General features: G+C 43.0%; 1 long non-coding RNA gene across 3 annotated transcripts in view; it reads left to right on the plus strand.

Moving 5' to 3' along the window:
• The window catches only part of LOC308589708, a 68151-nt gene that overhangs the window by 4301 nt on the left and 43282 nt on the right, over window positions 1-20568 (plus strand). For 2 of the 3 annotated variants that reach the window (XR_014009443.1, XR_014009444.1), the window contains exon 2: window positions 33-76. This is a non-coding gene — a long non-coding RNA (uncharacterized lncRNA). Of the gene's footprint in view, window positions 1-32; window positions 77-7657; window positions 7715-20568 lie in introns of those variants that run through there. The other variant, XR_014009445.1, reaches the window with a different exon arrangement.

A 20568-nucleotide genomic window follows, 5' to 3' on the forward strand; every position in this document is an offset into this window, starting at 1 on the left:
GGGGCTGAAACTTTATTTGCTCTTTCTTCCAGATAGTCACACAAAATAACAACCCAATGATAGATTGGAAGATAAGGTAAGACTGGCGCTGAATGCAGTGCTCTCTGTATAAACCTCTGTTCTGACGTAGTATGTCTACCCATGCATTAGGTATGTTACATTAAGATAAATAGCTTGAAACAGTCACAAGTAAAGTCCCATACAGATGTCTTGGAGGGGAACATCAAAGTTGGGTAGTTGCCTGGATTTGATAAAATTCACTTTGGCCTGCATTCTCCATCTTAAACCAACTCAACCCACAAGCAGTTATTTGGAAGAGATTAATTTAAATGCTGAACTTGGTTTGTTTTTTCCACTTTTGGGTTCATAATACATAAAACCATTAATTGCTCCTTACAGTAATTTGAAATCACTTTACTACTAGCAAATGCCAACTGAATGCATTTTTGAGAGGACTTTAAAAAAATCACAAATTCATGTGGAAATGTGGAGAACTGAATTTAAGACTGGAACAAAGGGAAAGAAATGGAAAGAAACCAAAATTGATAGATCTACAGTCACATGTCAGCTTGCAAAATATTGAAGCATATACTCAATTCTGACCAAACTAAGTCTCCTGGTGTATATTAACTTCCAGAGTAAATATGTTACTTCTGGTAAATGAGCCACCATAGCTGCTAGAGGGCCAGGAAAATTCGTGTCCCAGGCTTTTTAGACTCATCTACCCATGTACTATCTGAAACCAAAAGGACATGTTGGCTGCCAGATGTGAAATATATTGGTGTTATTTTTTGCTCTCTTAAAGTGATAAAGGATATGATATTGATGCTTTCTCAATGAAAGAGAAGGTGACTCCTGAACCAGAGGAACTATATTATTAAGAGCTCTGCTGAACCAAACTGCTGGCCAGCATTCTGTTCCCTGCAGTGACCTAGCCAGGTACCTCCTGAGAAACCCACAACCAAGATTTGGGCCATAGCCATCTTCCTAGCATTGCTTTTCAGCAATTCATAGGCAAACTTCTGAACGTAGCTCCGTATCACCCTCATACCTGCCATTACCAGATCTTCTCTGGATTTGACCGATTATTTCTTAAATACCTCATGTACCCCTTAATTCTCTGGATTCCACATGGAGGCGGGGGGAATCCATTAGTTAGTTGAGTAGAATATCTTGTCGCAGCCCAGTGTTGCATATGTGGGGGGACAGAAATCTGTTGCTTTGTGGTAGAGCACATGCTCCCCAGTTCAGTTTCTAGCATTTCCAGATAGGACTGGGAGAGACGCCTGCTGGGAGAGCTGCTACCAGTCAGTGTGAATAATAGTTTAATGATTGAATGGTCTGACTTTGTGTAGGCGGTTACCAATGTTCTTATCCAGGGTTGGGCTGACCAGCTGCTAGAATAAAGGGATTCTTACCCAACAGTCCAAGTAAGCCTTGCTAACACTATTGCTTAGGTGGGGAGGAGGAGTCCAGCACAATCCATTTCTCTGATAGGAAAGGAGCCACTTCCTCAAGATTTCATAGCTTGTTTTCTAAACTGCCTTTGCCTTCTGATACTTATCGTGGCTGAGGCTATGCCCTTTCATGCAAAGCTGCATTTATGAGCTTGCTATCTGGTAGCTGTACAGACACAATGAATTGTCCACAAGATGGCAGCAAACACTGTACTATTATGTCAGCCATTTAAGTCCTTGTGTTCTACTATACTAGACCCTCCAAGTATCCCTATTTTCCAGGGATGTACTGGATATACAAAAGCTGTCCCGGTTTCTGATTTGATCCTGGAATGTCCCCCTTTTCCTTATGATATCCCTATTTTCATTGGAGAAATGTTGGAGGATATGGAGTTTTCTGATTGCTGAGCCATCTGTAGGCAATCCTGTATAGGGAAGTTTTTAAATGCTTAAAGTTTTGTTATGTTTTTATATATGTTAGAAGCTGCTCAGAGTGGCTGGAGCAACCCAGTAAGATGTGTGGGGTATAAACAGTAAAATTATCATTATGGAATTGGACGTCCCTATTTCCATCAGAGAAATGTTGGCGGGTATGCTACACCAGTCTAACAGGCTTTGCTCTTCCAGTGCCCTTTCCTGGGCAGCCACAGTGGAGAAGTGTATGGAACTCCTATAGCAACTAAAATGGGGACAAAGTAACATGGACTGAATGAAAGGCTCTATCCAAATTATTTTAGTTCATGATGTTTTTGCTCATAGAATATATGTGTGACCCCATAAATATAGTATGTATTTTCCTTTTGTGTGGTGTTGACAGAAGTGCACCATCCACAACTTAGCCTTATGTTGTTGTTGTTTAGTCGTGTCTGACTCTTTGTGACCCCATGGACCAGAGCACGCCAGGCACTCCTGTCTTCCACTGCCTCCCACAGTTTGATCAAACTCATGCTGGTAGCTTCAAGAACACTATCCAATCATCTCATCCTCTGTCATCCCCTTATCCTTGTGTCCTCAATCTTTTCCAACATCAGGGCCTTTTCCAGGGAGTCTTCTCTTCTCATGAGGTGGCCAAAGTATTGGAGCCTCAGCTTCACGATCTGTCCTTCCAGTGAGCACTCAGGGCTGATTTCCTTAAGAATGGATAGGTTTGATCTTCTTGCAGTCCATGGGACTCTCAAGAGTCTCCTCCAGCACCATAATTCAAAAGCATCAATTCATCTTAGCCTTATACAGCTTATTAATTGCTAAACCTCCATCCTCCCAGAAAGTATGACATAATTTAAGGCCGCAACATGTTCCTTTTCCTCCATTCAACCAATGCCTGATGGTAGAAAGAATAGGCAGCATCCAACTAAATACTTATTCTAGCTCAAGGAGTGTGACAATTTTGTTCTTGTCAGCTTGAAGCTCATCCTTTTCCTACCTTTCTTCTTTTTTTGGGGGGGGGGGTGCAGATATACGAAATGCATTTTCCCAGTGACAAAAACCACGTAGTTCTAATGTTTGGGGAAATATTATTACCACAACAGAAATCCAAAGGAAGTAAGATGTTGGGATCAGCCATAGGCACCATCTATGTGTGACCGTGTGGGCCCAGGCACCCACAAATTTTCAATGAAGGAGCCAGGCGTGTCAGCATCACACATGCATGCCAAAGTGATGTTGGTAAGCCCTGGGCACCCACTGTTGCGGGAGCAAGGCAGCATGCCTGGTGTGAGCTGCAACACATGGAAAACATCTGGACATTTATTGCTCCATAAACTGATCATCTATAAAGACTTAAAATGGGGTAGTTGTCCCCTATCTGTGCTCATAGGATAACTTCACAAAAGTGATGGGAGGACTGCAGTATGAAATAATATCCTCCAAATTAGCTTCGTTAAACTGGGGGCAGTGGTGTTATGAATTAAAGCATGCAGAAGGAAGCACAAAATGGAGCATGTCAATCTTGTATGAAGTTGGGTTGTCAAGTAAATATGCAACACTCAAATATCCATGTTAGTCACTTAGGTTTTGAGTGGGTGGGGACAATTTCCTGGTTTGGAGGCTTTTATTACCATGGCAATATGATTATAATTTTTTTTTTTTTTTTTGCTTTTTGTTTACAAACATGAAACATCAAAAAGCCATTCATTGCATAATCAAGCACACCAGTATCTAATGAAAATCAAGATCGCTTTAAGCAAAATCATGGAGGAACTGCTACTAATGGCCAGGGAGAACCTGGACAAACAGGTGGCGTGTCTTCGTTTGTAATCGGAAACACCACCATAGTTGGTGCCTGCCTGATCGCAATGGATATTCACATCTCTTGATTGTTAGGCTCTGTATATTCTGTAACTGTAAGAAAATTGTTGTTGAGGATAGGCAATGTGTACTGACAGATGACAGAACAAAAAAAGAAATTACTCTTTGTGTCTATGTAAGATCCTTTTGTTACAGAAATAGTTTCCTCCTCTTAGTGCAAAGCTGTAATTTCTATTTTCCCATTCCTCTAGAAGCACAGTGTTTTTGTTGATGGCTAATATCTCTTCTATCAGCTTCTAAGGACACATTCTGGCCTGATCTTCGTACTGCCCATAATTACTTAGCTCATAACAAGCTCCCCCAGAATGGCACTAGGCTCTTTTGTTCTTTAGAGTTTTTATGAGACAATATCTGTCAAACTAATCTATGGAGATAAATCAAACACACAGCCATGGCTGTTAAAAGCTGTGAGTGGCTTCCTCTCGTAACCACTTATTGTGCCAGTTACAAAGAAAGCATGGAAATATGGGAGTGGGGAGTAGGCAGAAAAAGTGTTTTCTAAAGGAAGTATAGGTTTCTTAGGTCCCACCACCCATAGAAAAATCTAAAGCTACCATATCAAACTATTAACACAAAATATTGTGTTGGAATGCAGATGCTTCTAACAGGAAGAATGTTAAATGCATTTAGTTATCAATCTGCTCCATATATATAGCTATTTGCAAAACAAGTTTTCACTCTTAAACTATGCGGGGAAGGGTGCCACAATGCAGTTGGAGTCACTGCAAGACTGGAAATATTGCATACTGCAAACATAATCTTAAATGTGGGTGCTTGAACAGTCTTGGTGTTTTCCAGTGGGAGAATCAAGCATGTGCACTGAGATTAATAGCATTGGAAGCATATGTTCCACCAGTCCCTGTTTACTCCTCCATGTCTTTGGAAAAATGAGGCACAGTGGAGGCTGCAGTACAGTGGTGCCTCGCAAGGCGAAATTAATTCGTTCCGTGAGTTTTTTCGTTTAGCGAATTTTTCGTCTTGCGAAGCACGGTGTCGGAAAAGTTTTGGAAAAGCTTCAAAAATCACCAAAAACCTCAAAAAAGGCTACCACACCGCGTTCTATGAGTTGCTCCTCGAAGTCAAGTCGCAACTGTATTAACGGTGTTAAGAAAAAGGAAACAAACTTGCAAGACGTTTTCGTCTTGCGAAGCAAGCCCATAGGGAAATTTGTCTTGCGAAGCAGCTCAAAAACCGCAAAACCCTTTCGTCTAGCGAGTTTTTCGTCTTGCGAGGCATTCGTCTTGCGGGGCACCACTGTATCTCTATGAAATATGGTTTATTTATACATATTTACATCGGAGTCTACTGTGAAGAGAGTTCCTAGCATTTCACATCACAAGAGAGTCCTCCTAAGAGCAGCCAGCTTGGATCCACAAGCAGATGAATCAGCTATGCTGCCTGTGCCGCCGCCTTTTCTTCTTCTTCTGCCCAGCATGGCTTTCTCTTACTTCCTCCTTCTTCTTGCCACAAAACCCCTTGCCCAGCAACTCCTCCCCTTCTGTCTCAGACTGCCCACCAAGAATATGTCATTGCCCACTGCAATTCCCATTTGCCCAGACTCAAGGATCGTCCTTTGATGTATTGATCAGCATCTTTGTAATCCTTAATTACTTCCTCCTTGGGCAATGCCCTGGTCTGGAAGAGAAACATGGTCTGTATATTTACACTGATAAATCCAAGGCCTATCATCTCACTTTATTTCTCAAAACACTGATTAAACCTCAGCACCTAGGAATCTATGAGGAGTCAGGGCACCCAGAAACCTAGGAGAATCGGGGCACCCACAAATCCGTAACAATATAAATGAGCATATGTAATTCTTGTGCACATTTTTGTTATAGACCAATTCCCTGGGGCTTTTGAACTACCTAGCAGCACATTCCTGATGCCCCCCTCTTGCTACAACTGTAGCCTCCTTTTTCATATGTTGGCTAGTTTGGCCTTTCATGCCACACTTGAGGGTGTTGTAATCTGAAACTGCTACCATGGCTCTGTCACCTCAGTATCAATGGAAAGGTCAAAACCAAGAAAACATAGGCTTGCCAGGTCAGGAGATCCCAGACCCAGAGATTTCAGGGCCCAAACCTGAGACCAGGGTTGGCCCTTGGTGATGTCACAGGGTGGGTTCTGGAGATGGAGGTTAACTGGGAGAGGGGAGTGGAGAAGGGCAGGTTCCCCAGAGTGTCTGTGCTGTAATTTGGAACAAGCACCTGCCAGGCTGAAGCTTGCAAGTGGCACGCACAATTTTCTGGTTGTTGTTGTTGCTGGCATTCTATCCTGCTTGGAGAGTCAAGCTTCTCATCTGCCACCTAGGAAAACCTGGAGGTCTTGCAACCCTAGGAATATAGGCAGCTAGCTGCCTTGCACTGACTCAGGCTATTGGTCCATCTAACTCAGTATTGTTTACCCTGACTGGCAGTGGCTCTCCAGTGTTCGAGACAGGGATATTTTCCATCCCTACCTAGAAATGTCAGTGTTTGATCCTGGCAGCTTCTGCACACAAACCAGATGCTCTACCACTAAGCTATAGCCCTTATTGAAACTGAAAGAGGTAAATATGGATCTATTGAGTGGTGTGTGTGTGTGTAGATGTGTTTTCATGAAGATAATAATATCTTAAAGTATCTCAGTTTATGAAGCAGAGTCCCCAAGCAACCAGAAAATAAATGAAATTTTGCAATAATATTTTTCTTTTGGATATTTTTTTTTAAACTCAAGTTAATCAAGAGTTGAGCCGGATAAAAGCACTGGGATTATGCTCTCATTTTTTCCTTGTCTCCTACAATGTCAAAAATCCCATTAAATCCTATTTATACAGATCGTTTTCAGAACTATGTTTACATTAAGTGCGGGGGGAGGAGGGAGAGAATAGGGGGGAAAAGAAATCTCCGTCCAGAAATTGCCTGGCAGTGGATGAAAAAGATTCCACTTTGGAATAAGAGCAGTGCAGCAGCACATATGTATACTCATACAGATACATAACAAAGCTGGGAGATATCACCTAAAAAGCAGCCCTCTTCCAGCCTGTTAAGATCCCAAGATGGAAACACTGTCAGTACAGCCAAGCAGATAGATGTTTATTCAATTTGCAACTGCAACCAGAAGCAGCAAAAAGGGGAAAATGCTTGCTGCAGCTTGTGTCTCATTTGCCTTTAATAACCTTCTGTTCCTTCAAGTAAAGCTCTTTCTGAGTTTTTCCACACATCTCCATGTATGGCAAGGATTCCGTGATGGGGAGACACCAATTAATTAGCGGCAGACAATCCTTCGAGGGCTCTGGCTGCATAGAAGTCCAGATTCAAGTGGTCTCTTTATTCCAAGATTGCAGACAAGGCACTTGGAGTTTGTCAACAGACGGCTGGAGCTGGTTGACAGGAAAATCACACAAGCCAAAGGAAAGATGCGTGTACGGTTACAGTCTTAATGTGAGTCGAGATGATTAGATGGTGGGGTCGCCTTTGAGCCAAAGAACTTGAGTGTAATGGAGAAATGTTAAGATGGCATGAGGTTATACAAATGGTAGCTGAAGCAATGGAATTCTTCAAAGACTTCTCATCCACATAAGTGAATGATCTAGCTAGTGGTCTTGCTAACAGCACTCATATGGAAGCCGAACAGAAATTATGGGGCCTGACAGATATTTTCTAGGTCAGATTTCTCCAGGTAAGTTCTTCTCACGTCAGCTGAGACGGAAAGCTCAGTCCCCTGGATTCTGAAGTGCAGCTCTGGCAGGGATGAAATCAATCCAGGCTAGCTCAGAAGGCACTACTCCCCTGGAACAAGGCCGGTGTTTCTACAAATGTGAGCTCTATCCTGAGGGAGCAAACAGAATTCATGTAAAAGCCTGCTGGATCAGGCCAATGGCCAACTAATCCAGCATCCTGTCCTCACAGGGGCCAATGGGAAGCACAAAAGCAGGACCTACACGTAACAGCACCCGATCCTCCCAACAGGATTTCCTGTAGGCTCTTTAAAAAGCTTTGCTGTTTTCGATCAATTCTACACTAGAGCACCGGTGAGGTATTGCTTTTTTGAAGTGAAACTGAGGTTCCACACGGCACTTAATCAAATACTGTACGTGGGTGGGGAAATTGCGCTCCTGCAGATGCTGTTCGCAGGGCAGATACAGGGGTGCTGTATATTGGGTCCACACCCAGACTCTACCACTCCTAGAGAAAAAGTGATGAAGCAAAATGTATAGGCACCCTTCAAAGCAATATCCGTGCAATAAGTCAGCCTGGCTGTTCCTGTTGTTCAGTGGTTTTAGCCAATGAGTAAAATCAGTGCTGTTCAGACACCATGCAATAAGGATCCCTGCAATAAGAGCTGCTGTCTCCACCTCCCCTTTAGTACATTTTTCCTGCTTCTGTCTCATTTTCTAGGTATCTGTATCATTTGCCCTTCCTGCTTCTCTTGTAGCCAGGCTGCATCTGTCATATGGTCGGTTGCTCTGAGATCAGATACTCCCTAGCGGTTATCTTCTGGAAGTACTACAACTATTATTATTTGTTAGACTTCTATATACCGCCCTTCATTATAAGATCTTAGGGTGGTCCACAATAAGTGCAGGTAGATCAGAATATTAAAGAATCCACTCCCCGCATGACATTTCTCCTGCTGTCCAGGAGCCAAGGATCAAGCACTTATTAAGGATTCACTGTATAGTAAATTTCACTGTAAATTTCTAATTGTATTCATGTCTATACAGAAATGAATCTCTAGGTTTTAATTACTCAGTACCAGTTCTTGGTTGCTGTAACTCTGGGAAAGCTAGTACTTTGCTTCCTAGATCAGTGGTTTTAAAACTGCTTTCTTTAAAAGCTTACTAAGGATTCTTTCGTTAGAAGATCATTAACAGGGCTTCCTTCAAATATGGTTTCACCACCAATATCCATGTTCCCCATCAATAGACAAGTGCAGGAAAACATTGGGTATGTTTTGAACAACACACACAGTTCACATGGGGCAACAAGAAACCCAGCTGCCCTGGCCAATGAATTGTGCACACTGGCTTGTGTGCCTTAGAACATGTAATGCACAGGGAATCAGTGGCAAGTACTGAAGTGCTCCTCAGCAGATTTGATGCAGAAAATGTTCCCTGAAGGTAGAACATTTGCAAAGGACTTGATCATTCAAGGCACTCCATGACAAAGGGTCATAACTAGCAACTATCTGGATCAGGCATCCCCAAACTCAGCCCTCCAGCTGTTTTAGGACTACAACTCCCATCATCCCTAGCTAACAGGACCAGTGGTCAGGGATGCCTGACAGTTTGGGGATGCCTGATCTAGATCTCCGACTTCTACTTGATGGATCCTCATTAAAAGATTTTTCCTGAGACTGCTCTGCAGATGCCGTGACAGTGATCACTGCTCTTTTATTGTTGGTTGGCATCCATCTGCCTCGGAGGAAAATGGAAGAGTGTGCCTTTGGAGATAAAGTCAAACTGTTGGGAGAGTTACAGCACCTGCTGCAGCTGTAGAGAACAATATGAGAGGGACATGTTTTGTTGTAGCTGGGGCAGATGAAGGGATCCAGTTGTGCTAATGCAGGTGTGCCATGGAGCTTCTTTCTGCACTCCTCCCTGTGGTCATTCCTCCTCTGGTCACTGCTGTGGATACACAACCCATGTATTCATGGTGTAGGTTTCAGTGTGGAACTTTCTTCTGTGCTTTCCTTCCACCTCTCAACCAGCTCCGATCCTGTTAACATCTTGAGCGTCTACACTCACACTATGTGCTCTGACATTCAGACCAAGGACCAGTTCTCTGAGGAACTAGACCAGGCTGTCAGGATGGTCCCAGCCTGCAAACATCATTTCTGCTGAGAGATTTCAATACCAGAGTTGGGGACGATCATCACACATGGGCAATTGTATAGGCCACTTTGGTATCGGCGGCATGAACAAGAACAGACAGGCTGCCTGAACTGTACTCAAATCACTGCTTCTGCATCACAAACACATTCTTATCTACCAAGGCAAAACAGCAATTTTCCTGGAGACATTCAAGGTCAGGCCACTGACACCAGCTGGACTTGATTGTCACCAGGTGATTGTCACTGAACTCTGTTCATGTCACACAGAACTACTACAGTGCCGTTGGTGACACAGATCACACCCTGGTGGCAAGCCAGATCCTTCTCCAGCCCTAGAGGACCTATACCACAAAGCAGAAAGAGTGACCATGAATCAGCACTGCCAGAACAGCCATGCCTGAACTTTGTGGACATATCTCTGATTCCATCAAACAAGCTCTACTGAACTGCCCCAGAAACAGCACTGAAGCAAGGTGGAGCTACATCAAAGAGGCTCTTTTATCAGACAATCTTTTATCAGATAGTATCTGTTTTTAGTTACATAGAATATGTTTTGCTTTGGATTAAATGGTTTTATATATTGTGTTTTAATGCTGCAATCCACTCTGGAACCTTAAGGTGAAGAGTGAGTAAACTACAACAACAGCAACAGCATTCAAAATATATGGAGGTCACCAGGCTGGAAAAGGCTAGGTCAGTGGAAGAAAGAGAAAGGTGTAGTTTGATCAATAGTCAACAGCCTTATGATTTAGGGCAGAGGTGGGCAGGCTTCGGGCTTGTGGGATCTAGTTCAGGTTTTTTACTCAAACCCTGAAATCCAACAACCAGAGCCAGGTGCAAAACAGCAGGTTTCAGGCAGGAAGCAACTTACTATTAGCATTAAGAAATCGGGTGCCTCTGAGCACATGGTTATCCCAGGAATTTGTTTTCAATCTCATAACTGAGTTCACAGCCCTGGTTTTCCATTTCAAGCTCTCTTCATCTTAATCTAATCTAGAGGGGTGGGAGATCGCACCCTCTTTCCTGTTCCTATTGTTAAATAGTTGGAAGTCAAAATCCTTGCTGATCTGCTGCAAATCAATAAATCAGTAGGCCCAATCTACCTTGTGGCCACCCCTGATTTCAGGTGTGCAGTTACCTGTGGCTCATGCGCTCTGTTTGGGAAGATTATTTTTGCTGTTGTATTTTGACACAGCACTATTCCTCTATTCCGGTCATTTTATTAATCCTACATTTTGTTTAGGGCCTTTTAATCTCAGCTAAAGTGGACCAGACTGTCCAGTCCTCAAAACATTTGTGAGCATTTCACATCGAAACACATTGAAGTGTGGAAGAGGAAGTGAAATTCACTCTCATCAAGCAAACATTTCAAGCAAATCCAGATACCGGGGGTCCTTTCAGACTAAGTGCTTATTCTGGAATTGTCATTGTTTGTGCATTAACTTGTTACACCACATTCACATGATGTCATCTTCAAATAATTATTTTGTTTTGATTCCCTCCATGTTGCTTCTGCTTCTATGGGAGCTCATAAATGGCAGTGCAATCTCTGCAGTTGCAGATCAACTTAGTACTGCTCTTGTCTTTTTGAAGAGGGGTCTTTTAGCTCAATTATTGCACAATAACAGCTTACTTTTTTAAAAGTGTTTTTGTGTGAATCTTCAAAATTGGTTTTGAAAAATTGTCAATCAGTCTGCTAATAATAATAACCCTTGCCCATTTAGCTGCTGCAACACACCCACTTATGCGAAAAAATGATATATATACACTCCTGCTTGCCCATATGTGGTAAGTTAATTTCAGTTCCATGTGTAACTTACAGTGGAAAAGGAAATGCTGGGTGGTGCTAGAATCTGCCAGTCTTGGAATCTGTCTTAAGTTTTAGCTAATGAGAACCTAAATCTATTAGGATTAGAGTCAAGACAGAATGCTCCTAACAGAATGCATCACAGCGAAAAGCAAAATGTAGTTTAATTTTGACCCAGCCTGTTAACTAAGCTGACCTTTGTCTCTTGGGCCACCTGATGTATTTCTCTTATCTCTTCCACTGCCTCAGAAAACTTTCTCTCTGCCCCTCCTCTTCTCCCAACCACCAAAAGTCCAGTTTCACACACTCTGGCTCCCATCCCTGACACTGCGACCACCCTACATTCGCCATGGCCTATGGAAAGCAGCCAGGTGTAAAAAGAAAGTTGACAGCACACCCCAGAAGTCTTAACTCTGATGTAAAAGAGAAGAATAAATAGGATGGGGGAGGTACCATATTTAGAGTGCACACTTGTTAACTGAAGAGCAACACACACACACACACACACACACACACACACACACACATACACTAAATAGAGGAAGGAGGAAAGAGACGGAAAATAGAAGCGGCAACAGCAGGAGCTGCCGGGAGGGAGGGAGTCCCCATTCTGCAAGATCCATCAATTCTACGGCTGGGTTTTTGTTGTGTTTTGTTTTGTGGGATCTGAACTGAAGCTCAGCTGACGAGGGCAAATTGGAGGGGGGGGAGGTGAATAAGGGATTTAACCCAATCCAGTGACTCTGAATGGGAGCTTCAAGCTAAATTGAGGGGCCTGAGGCTGTGCAAGTTTGTGGGGGGGGGGGAGAGGAATTCTGGGACTTACAAGGGAAAATGGGGCTGGGGGCTGGCAGGGCCCAGAGGATGGGGAGGAAGAGTAAGGACCTGGGGGGAAGGGGGGGAATTGCACAATAATGGGAAAGGGGAGGCCTGGCTCTGGAGCTCTTGTTTCAAACAATGATTCCCATGTGGTTCTCTTTATCTCTGCCATTCAGGAGTCAATAGAAGGGAGCTTTTTTATTTCAACTTTAAGTATGCAATCTTCCCCCTCCCTCCCCCGATTCCCCCACATCCCTTTCCCCCTTCCTACAATAAGAAATCTGGGAGGGATTTTTAACATCCCCTCCCCCCCAAAAAAACCCCCAGCTTGAAAGAACTTGGAGAACAGTTCAGTCAACAAGTGTTTTTTTTGGTCCGAATTTTTTATTCAATGTGATCAGATGGAATTGAACTTAAGGGTGGCAGAGTTATTTCACCGCCATTGCCACCCACATCCCTCCTCCCCTTCTTCCTGTCACATATAGAGGCCCTTAATTCTTCAGCACTTTCCCTTCCACCTGCTGCAAGACTGTCTCTTCTCTTACACCAACTTTACACTTGGGTAATGTAGGTGGAGTGGAGGTGTCAGGCTTTTATAAGGTGCTTCCAGGGCAGGGTTTAATATTGCAGAGTCAGATATTGCCAACAGGTCATTAGCAACAGGTTTTAACTGAGTTTTCTGCAGAAAGGGTAAATCCGGATTAGATATAATACAATCAAGCGGTATACAAATATCGTGAAATAAATACATAAAATAAAATGGGGACTATGGATTGGTATTTTGATCCCAACAATGTGGTGTGGACACTGCAAAAAACAAAAACAAAAAAGCCTTGCACCTGTAAGAAGCACCAATCTCACAATAAATACTAGACTAGAATCACCTATAATCTTTAGCATTTGCCAGATGAAGATTGGTGCTTGTCTCTTGCATTATATTAAGGCCACTGATATTGCCACGGGAAATTGCTTGCAAAATTTGTATGTTGGTCAAAACTGTGTAGAAATGTGTGTTTATTAGGAGAAATTCATGCTAAAATGCTGGTGAATTTTCAGGAGGTTTTTTATTTTTAAGCAATCTGTGGAGGACTTAAGACTGGAAAAACGAGAAATGGAGAGAACCAAAACTGGCAGATCCCACCATTCCTAATGCTTCTCTCAGTCCTCTCCTGACTAGTAGATCATAGAACTGTAGATTTGGGAGGGACCCCAAGAGCTGTCTAGGCCAACCCCCTGCAATGCAGAATGGAATCTGGCTAGTAGTGGCAGTTGCCAGTTTTGATAAGACATTGAATAAACATTTTCCACATTTTCATTCCAATTGAGGGAACATTGGTTGGAAGCAGTTCTACTGTTTTTGTGGGTGTCTGCCATTTTTTTAAATGTTAGCTGAGCAGTCCTGCACTTGAGTGTCAAAATACTCAGCCATCCTCTATACTTTAGAAGTCTAAAGAAATAGAAACCTAAGCTTAAGGGTGCCTTCAGATATGGGAAATATTGTGTTAGTTTTGCTGATTGTAATACTAGCATTTCTGTCCCATTTGTATGTCACACTGCAGTTCCTGTTGTGTTATAGAACTATGGCTTTTGGACTGATATGCACTAGTGGGTGTGGTATGATACAACAAATGTCATTGGACAATGGCACTATTCCCTCACCCTATCCACACATGCATGCTTATATTTCCACATGATTCCCCCCATGAAAACAGCAGGAAAGAACTATATGCTGGTATACTGCCCCAAATTTTGTCTAATAATAATAATAATAATACCCTGCCCATCTCTGGGCGGCTCCCAACAGAATATTAAAAGCACAATAAAACATCAAACATTAACAACTTCCCTAAGAATGAGCTCTAAACATGACCTATATTCCATTAGTTTTCTGGAAGTGGCCTTTACATTGCATGAAAGCTCAGATATAATGTAGAAACTAACAGTTAGGGAAATGAAACTAACAGTTAGGGGAAAAACTCTCCATCAGTATTTGAAAAGGTGGCACTCCATCCTAGGTACATTTAGATTACATGCTCCAGCATTTGTACCTGCAATCATTTAATGTGTATAAGTACTGATTCATATAGACTCTCCTCAGTGAAAGTACAACTATGTTCAAATACCCACTTCAAATACATGATTGGCACAATAATTTTGAGTGCTCCAACTACTGGTTGAGGAAGGCAGTGTTGAATTTAGTACTCTTCCCCAACAGGTAATTTTCATGGTCAAAGGAGCTATTCACAATCTCTTAGGTGCTGCATGCTTGGATGTAATCTAGCACAAATAACTCCACACAAAGACTGGAGTTGTGGGCACAGTTTGTTTTTTAATCAAACATTTTGCCCATGCAAGATCCCACCCAGCAAGTATTTCCTAGCCCTCAGCAATTTATGAAAAAACTTATCCCATAAATGCATCCGTGCCTAGCCTCCACTAATTTTCTAGCCCTTCTGAAAATTCAGGGATATAGTGGTAAGTTCCACTAGTCAGGTGTGTGGATAAAATATAAATTCACAATAAAGTACTTTAAAAGTGTCTAATCCAGCCACAGTTAAATACTTTAAAGTTCCATTGACCAGTGGGAGAATGTTATCCCTCTGCTCAACTCTTCTATGGAAATCGGTGAGATGTGAAGCTTGATTCTATTAATGTTTGCTCATAGGTTTCAAAATGGCTTACTCACTAGTATGTATGCATATAGCTGCAGTCATGTAGGGTGGCTTTTTGTGCATCACCCCAAAAGAGGGCACAGATTTGGATGAAATTTAAATATGCTTATTTATATGTACAGATGCAAATTTAGACATTATTACTATAATTTAAATAGCAATGTATTTTATCATAGTGTGGCTGTATTCATTGTAGCACTAAGGTGAACATTCCATCAGTGCAAGGAATTTCCCTTGCATGTCAGAATGTTCTCTCTCTCTCTCTCTCTCTCTCTCTCTCTCTTTTTCACACACACACACACACACACACACACACACACACACACACACCAAATTTCTTTTGGAGACAGCACTGGGCGTGTACTGTGGGGAGGAGGAAACCCCTTGCACTAGCACTAATCCTTGTGTTAGTGCAAAAGGTTAGTTGAATACCACCCACCGTGATCAGGCAACCTGTTTGCTTGCTCTGTCTGTTGCTCAGGTGCTAATTGTTGAAGTGGAACTTCAAAATTCCAGTTCTGCTTTCTTACAGTTCTTTATCTTCAAAGCAGCCTCAGACCAGACAGTCCTTCAACTAGAGGACTACCCTATGTAATGTTGTGCAGGGATACCCTAATGCCATGTCACCAGGTGCATCTCAACTGATAAAATGAAAGAGTTCTGTATCCCTTTTAATGAAGAGTTATGTGTACCTCAAAAACTCACAGGCTCCTACACCACCAGTAAAACCTCTTACCAGTAAAAACGACCACCTTATTAATGAACTTTTATGTATCAAGTAGTATTTGTCAAGGACACAGGAGAGATCACTGGGATGAAGTAAAACAGTTACAGTTAATCAAGGCCAAAGGGCAAATTTACGTTGAGGCGAAGCACAAGCTGGACATGTAGAAAACATGAGCAACTGGGAGGGATAGCAGAAAGGAAGATAAATGAAAAATGAGGAAGTGCAGAAGCAATATTCACCTAGCGCAATGAAAACTAGTTTTTGAAGTGCCCAAACATTATTTCCCCAAAGGACAAAAGATACAAGGCATATTATAGAACCTGTCACTGTAATCAGCCTCAAACTTGTGGGATCTCCGTCTTCAGTCTACTCTTAATTTATCACCTCAAAAGCCATTACAACAGATGGCTGTGGAGGGACACTGAAAGTCTGTCCCAAAGGCGGCAATATTACGGGGACTGAAAAGAGAAGGAGAATTTCTCCCTAGAAGATTAAATTCATCCTCTCTGGGCCCCCTTCGCTCCCTCCTGTTCTTGGCACTAGTCCATACACAGAAACAAAGCCTGATGTATGATAGGGACACACATGTTAGTTACACTCTCGCCTTGAGAAAAAAGCACAATGGGTTGCCGGCACATTTCACACTACGTCACGTGCAAATAGCACTGGCAAATTGAAATTGCTGCTGTGGGAACATTTCACGCTAAATAATATCTTCCATACCCTTCTCCCTCTCTCCTACAATTTGCCGGCTGTCTCTGCAGCCGGCAGTCCCAGGCAATTAGTTACCCACCCCTGTCCCCAAAGCGGGGAGAGCAAGGGCCCTTGACCCCCATTGGTGATATATTTATAATCAGCAATAAAAGTCTCTCAGCTTATCCCTTTTAAAGAAACTTCTGGTATTGAGTGGGGGGAGGTATGGTGGGATTCAGGGTAGTGGTGGTTGGTACTGTTCTAGACTGGTGAAATGGAGTTAATTAAAAGTGGCCACTCTGCCTTTTCATGCCCTGACATTCCTGTCAGCTCCTTCCCCACCCCCACCAGCAGTTTGGAAATCATGTGACTAGTATATTCCCCCTCTCCTCGCTCCCTGCAAGCATGCTGTGAGATAAATGTTCCCATCTTCTCATCCCTTCTTCCAGCAAGAAACTCTGCAGTGCAAAAGCCCTGCCATTTTTCTTTCTTTCTTCCCTCTTCTGCTTGTAGACAAAGTCTATTGCATATTGTTCAGAAATGAGGAAGACAAGATGAACCTCAAAACAGGTCACTTTAGGTCACTATCTGGATTGATGCCCTTGTGCCTTTAACTGGTGCACGGCGAGGGGAAATTCAGCATGTGAAATCTTCCCCATCATTGCAGTTCCATACTGGGGAAAGTTTCAGTGGTGCAACTAAATAATTTTAAACCTTGGATGCAATCGAGGCCCCTCCCCTTTGGATGACCTTGTGTATTACATCAGTTGTGTAGCACACAGATAATATTACCATTCCTTGCTTTAAAACAGCTTCCACATTCCTACTATGCTGGAGCAAAAAAATGCCAATGCTGATTTTTTTAAAAAAAAATAAATTGCTGAATATGTGTAATTTTGCATTTTCAACCATCATGACTACAAGCAGGGCTTTTTTCTGCAAAAAACTTGACAGAACTCAGTTATGGCACCTCTCAGGTGGGCACCATTGCCATTCTAAGAGAACAAGGGAGGTGTTCATGGCGAGTTCCAGCACATCTTTTTCTAGAAAAATAACACGGACTCAAAGTATAAAAAAGTTTGCTTCATCTGCCCTGCTGCTAAACACGTGGCATTTATGTGGCACCATTTTGTTGTATGTAAGTATAATACAGTGGTACCTCAGGTTACATATGCTTCAGGTTACAGACTCTGCTAACCCAAAAATAGTACCTCGGGTTAAGAACTTTGCTTCAGGATGAGAACAGAAATCGTGCTCCGGCGGTGCGGCAGCAGCGGGAGGCCCCATTAGCTAAAGTGGTGCTTCAGGTTAAGAACAGTTTCAAGTTAAGTACGGACCTCCGGAACGAATTAAGTACTTAAATATACCACTGTATATTTTTAGAGTGAAAATAGGAAAATGAGCACCTGTAACTATGTATATATATATGACCAGCCACCCACCCCGATTGTAAAACATAGGGCGGTAACCATCTGAATAGTTCTTTTAGTTCAATGTCTTTTAGCTGCACAATGTAACTTACCTGCCCTCTCTTTTCCCTGTGTGGCGTCAGAATCTGTTCTGTGTGTGCCCCCCCCCCAACCCTCTGAAGCAGATTTCGTGGGCTTCTGGGGAGGGCACAGGCATATTTAGGGGAGCATGACCAGTTCACCCTCACTGGGCACTGAGACGACGGGGTGCCAAAGGAGGCACTGCAACAATGATGTGGAATGGAAGGCAAGAGAGGGCGCCAATTTTTGGCCTTGTGCAGCACACTACTGAAATTTGAAAGCCCAAAGTCTGCCACTGGCACAGGTAGAGGAGAGGGCAGGGAAATTCCATCGTGCAGCTAAAAATCCTTGTACTAGTGGAGCTGTTTAGTTCTTCTCTTAAATTGTACCTAACTGACAGTGCATTCCTGTACAGCTCTGCTCAGAAGTAAGCCCCATTGAGGGATTTGGACCCAGCAAAAACATAGCAACTCTAGTCTGGATACAACCCACTGACACAATTCCAAGTGATGCTTTAAACATCTTGTCTAGTTTGACCTTTAGATGGCTTTACACAGGGATTAGATAAGCTTGGGGAGCCTAGAACTATCCACAGCTATGTTGGCCACAATTAATAAATTAATTTACAAGACTGTTTACTCTGGTGACTGTAGAATCACAGGAACATTGCCATTCCCTCAGTGGAATTTTCAAATTACATTCTGTTGCAAAAGGCCCCAGTGCTCAAAAGTGTGCAGAGCTGCAGGTGATCTGTTTTGCTGTGGTCTGTGTCCCTCTCTCCTAAAACTTGGCACAGATAGTTTTGACTTCCCTTTGCTTTTAGGATTAAAAAAGCTTGGAAACTGAGGGAAAGAAACGTGATATATCTAGGTGGGTCAGGGTGAGGGGTTTGTGACAAGAGCTCTTTACTAGGTTAGCCACGGTGAAGGAAAATACGAGGTTTTAAAGTACTTTTATTTCAGCAGTAAGTCGGCTTTCTTGGAGGCTCCTGTACCAAGAGTTCTCACAATTGAGCACAATATGCGTGCGCGCGCGCACACACATGTGTATGGACGTGTGTAGATGGGGGGCAGGGGCGGCCGTTAAAAAGCCTTGCTGAGAAAGGTATTTCTTGTGGAAGAAAAAAGGCAGGCCCCTTGCTCCCTACTGAGACCATTTCTCCTGCTTTGCCGGAGCTGTCAGGCATGAATCCCAGTAGCATTCCGTAACTAATTGACAGTAATGGGGGCCATTGGGAGTCTAAGAATACATGGCATTACCCAGCATGCATTGGAGCAAAGAGGAGGGAGGGAGGCTCAGAGGGCAGCTGTGGGAGAAATAAAGAATGTCTTTTAAACTCTCTCTCTCCCCCCCCCCAACCCCCAAGTTTTGTTACAGAGACAGGGGGTGAGACGACTAAGAGGCAAAATGATTTCTGGGAAACGTTATTTCTCTAAAATTATGAAACAATGCATTTCTTGTCTGTCAGCTGCAGTATCTCAGTGTGGGATCCTGGCACCCTAACGAAGAAGCAGATGGGATTTCCATTTAAAGTTAGTGAAATCTGAAGAAAGCATCTCAAACTCATATTCTTCACTCACCCCCCTCCTGTTAAGAACAGTCTATAATATGGGAGATTCTGCTGACTCTCCTGTTGAGTCTCTTTTTCTGACAGACCTCACTGGTTGAAAATCCCCCTGCAGGTGAATGCCTTTTTCTTCAAACATTTAAAAAAAACCCCACTCAGATTTGGGCTGGTGGGAGGTGGGGTAGTGAAGGATGACAGAGGTTGCTGGCAGGTTTCCCATGCTCTTATGTCAGTGGATTGTTCCAGCACTGCAAATATTTATTTTGTTTTATTTTTTGGCCATTTTATTCCCAGTTAGCATGTTTTGAAGATTCTTCAAACTATGAATGTAATTTTGAAATGGGTAGCTGAGAAATACTGTTTTACAAAATACAGTTGAACCTCTGTTTGGTTATGTAACTTCGGGATGTGCGTGTGGCAAACCCGGAAGTATTTCACCGGGTTTCATTGTGCGCAGATGCGCAGAAGCAGTCCTCAGGTTGCGGAAACCTCGTGATCCGAGCAGACCTCCATAACGGATCCATCCGCAACCCACTGTACTGCTGCTGTTAAAAATATAAAAATGGCTACCATACAATTCACACATACAGATAATTCCTTAGTGTTATTATTTTTTATCTGTCAGTGAGCTCCTATTTAAATAGTGTTTGAATAGTACCTGAATGAAGGGCAGATAGTTCACCTGAACTATAAGGGTTATCTTGCAAATGCTAAATCTACACAGAATAGCCCAGTTCACAGAGTTGTAGAGTTGGAAGGGACTACAAGGGTCATCTAGTCCAACCACCTGCAATGCAGGAATTTTTCAGCCAACGTGGGGCTCAAACCTACAACCCTGAGATTAAGAGTCTCATGCTCTACTGACTGAGCTATCCCTCAGTTCTTTCTTCCCTTGATTGTTTATTCAATATCAAAATGTCCCAAGTTTTCTCAGATATTGCTCAGCTATTGGTCAGTTCTCAAAGACGTAGGTAGTACTGTATATTTCCCTGTATAACACACCCCCGTGTATAAGACGACCCCTATTTTTTGGGATCCCAAATTAAGGAAAAGGGGGGAGATTGCCACCAATCGTCTGCCTGCTGGCCACCAGCAGCTGCCAATCACCCGCCCAATTGCCGCCACCGCTGCAATCGCCAGCAGGCCTTGCTGCAGCCACCGATCACCCGCCCAATCGCCGCTAACAATCTCCTGCTTGCGGCTGCCACCAAT

Source organism: Podarcis bocagei (assembly GCF_964188305.1).
Source record: "Podarcis bocagei genome assembly, chromosome: 6".
Classification (NCBI taxonomy): Eukaryota; Metazoa; Chordata; class Lepidosauria; order Squamata; family Lacertidae; genus Podarcis; species Podarcis bocagei.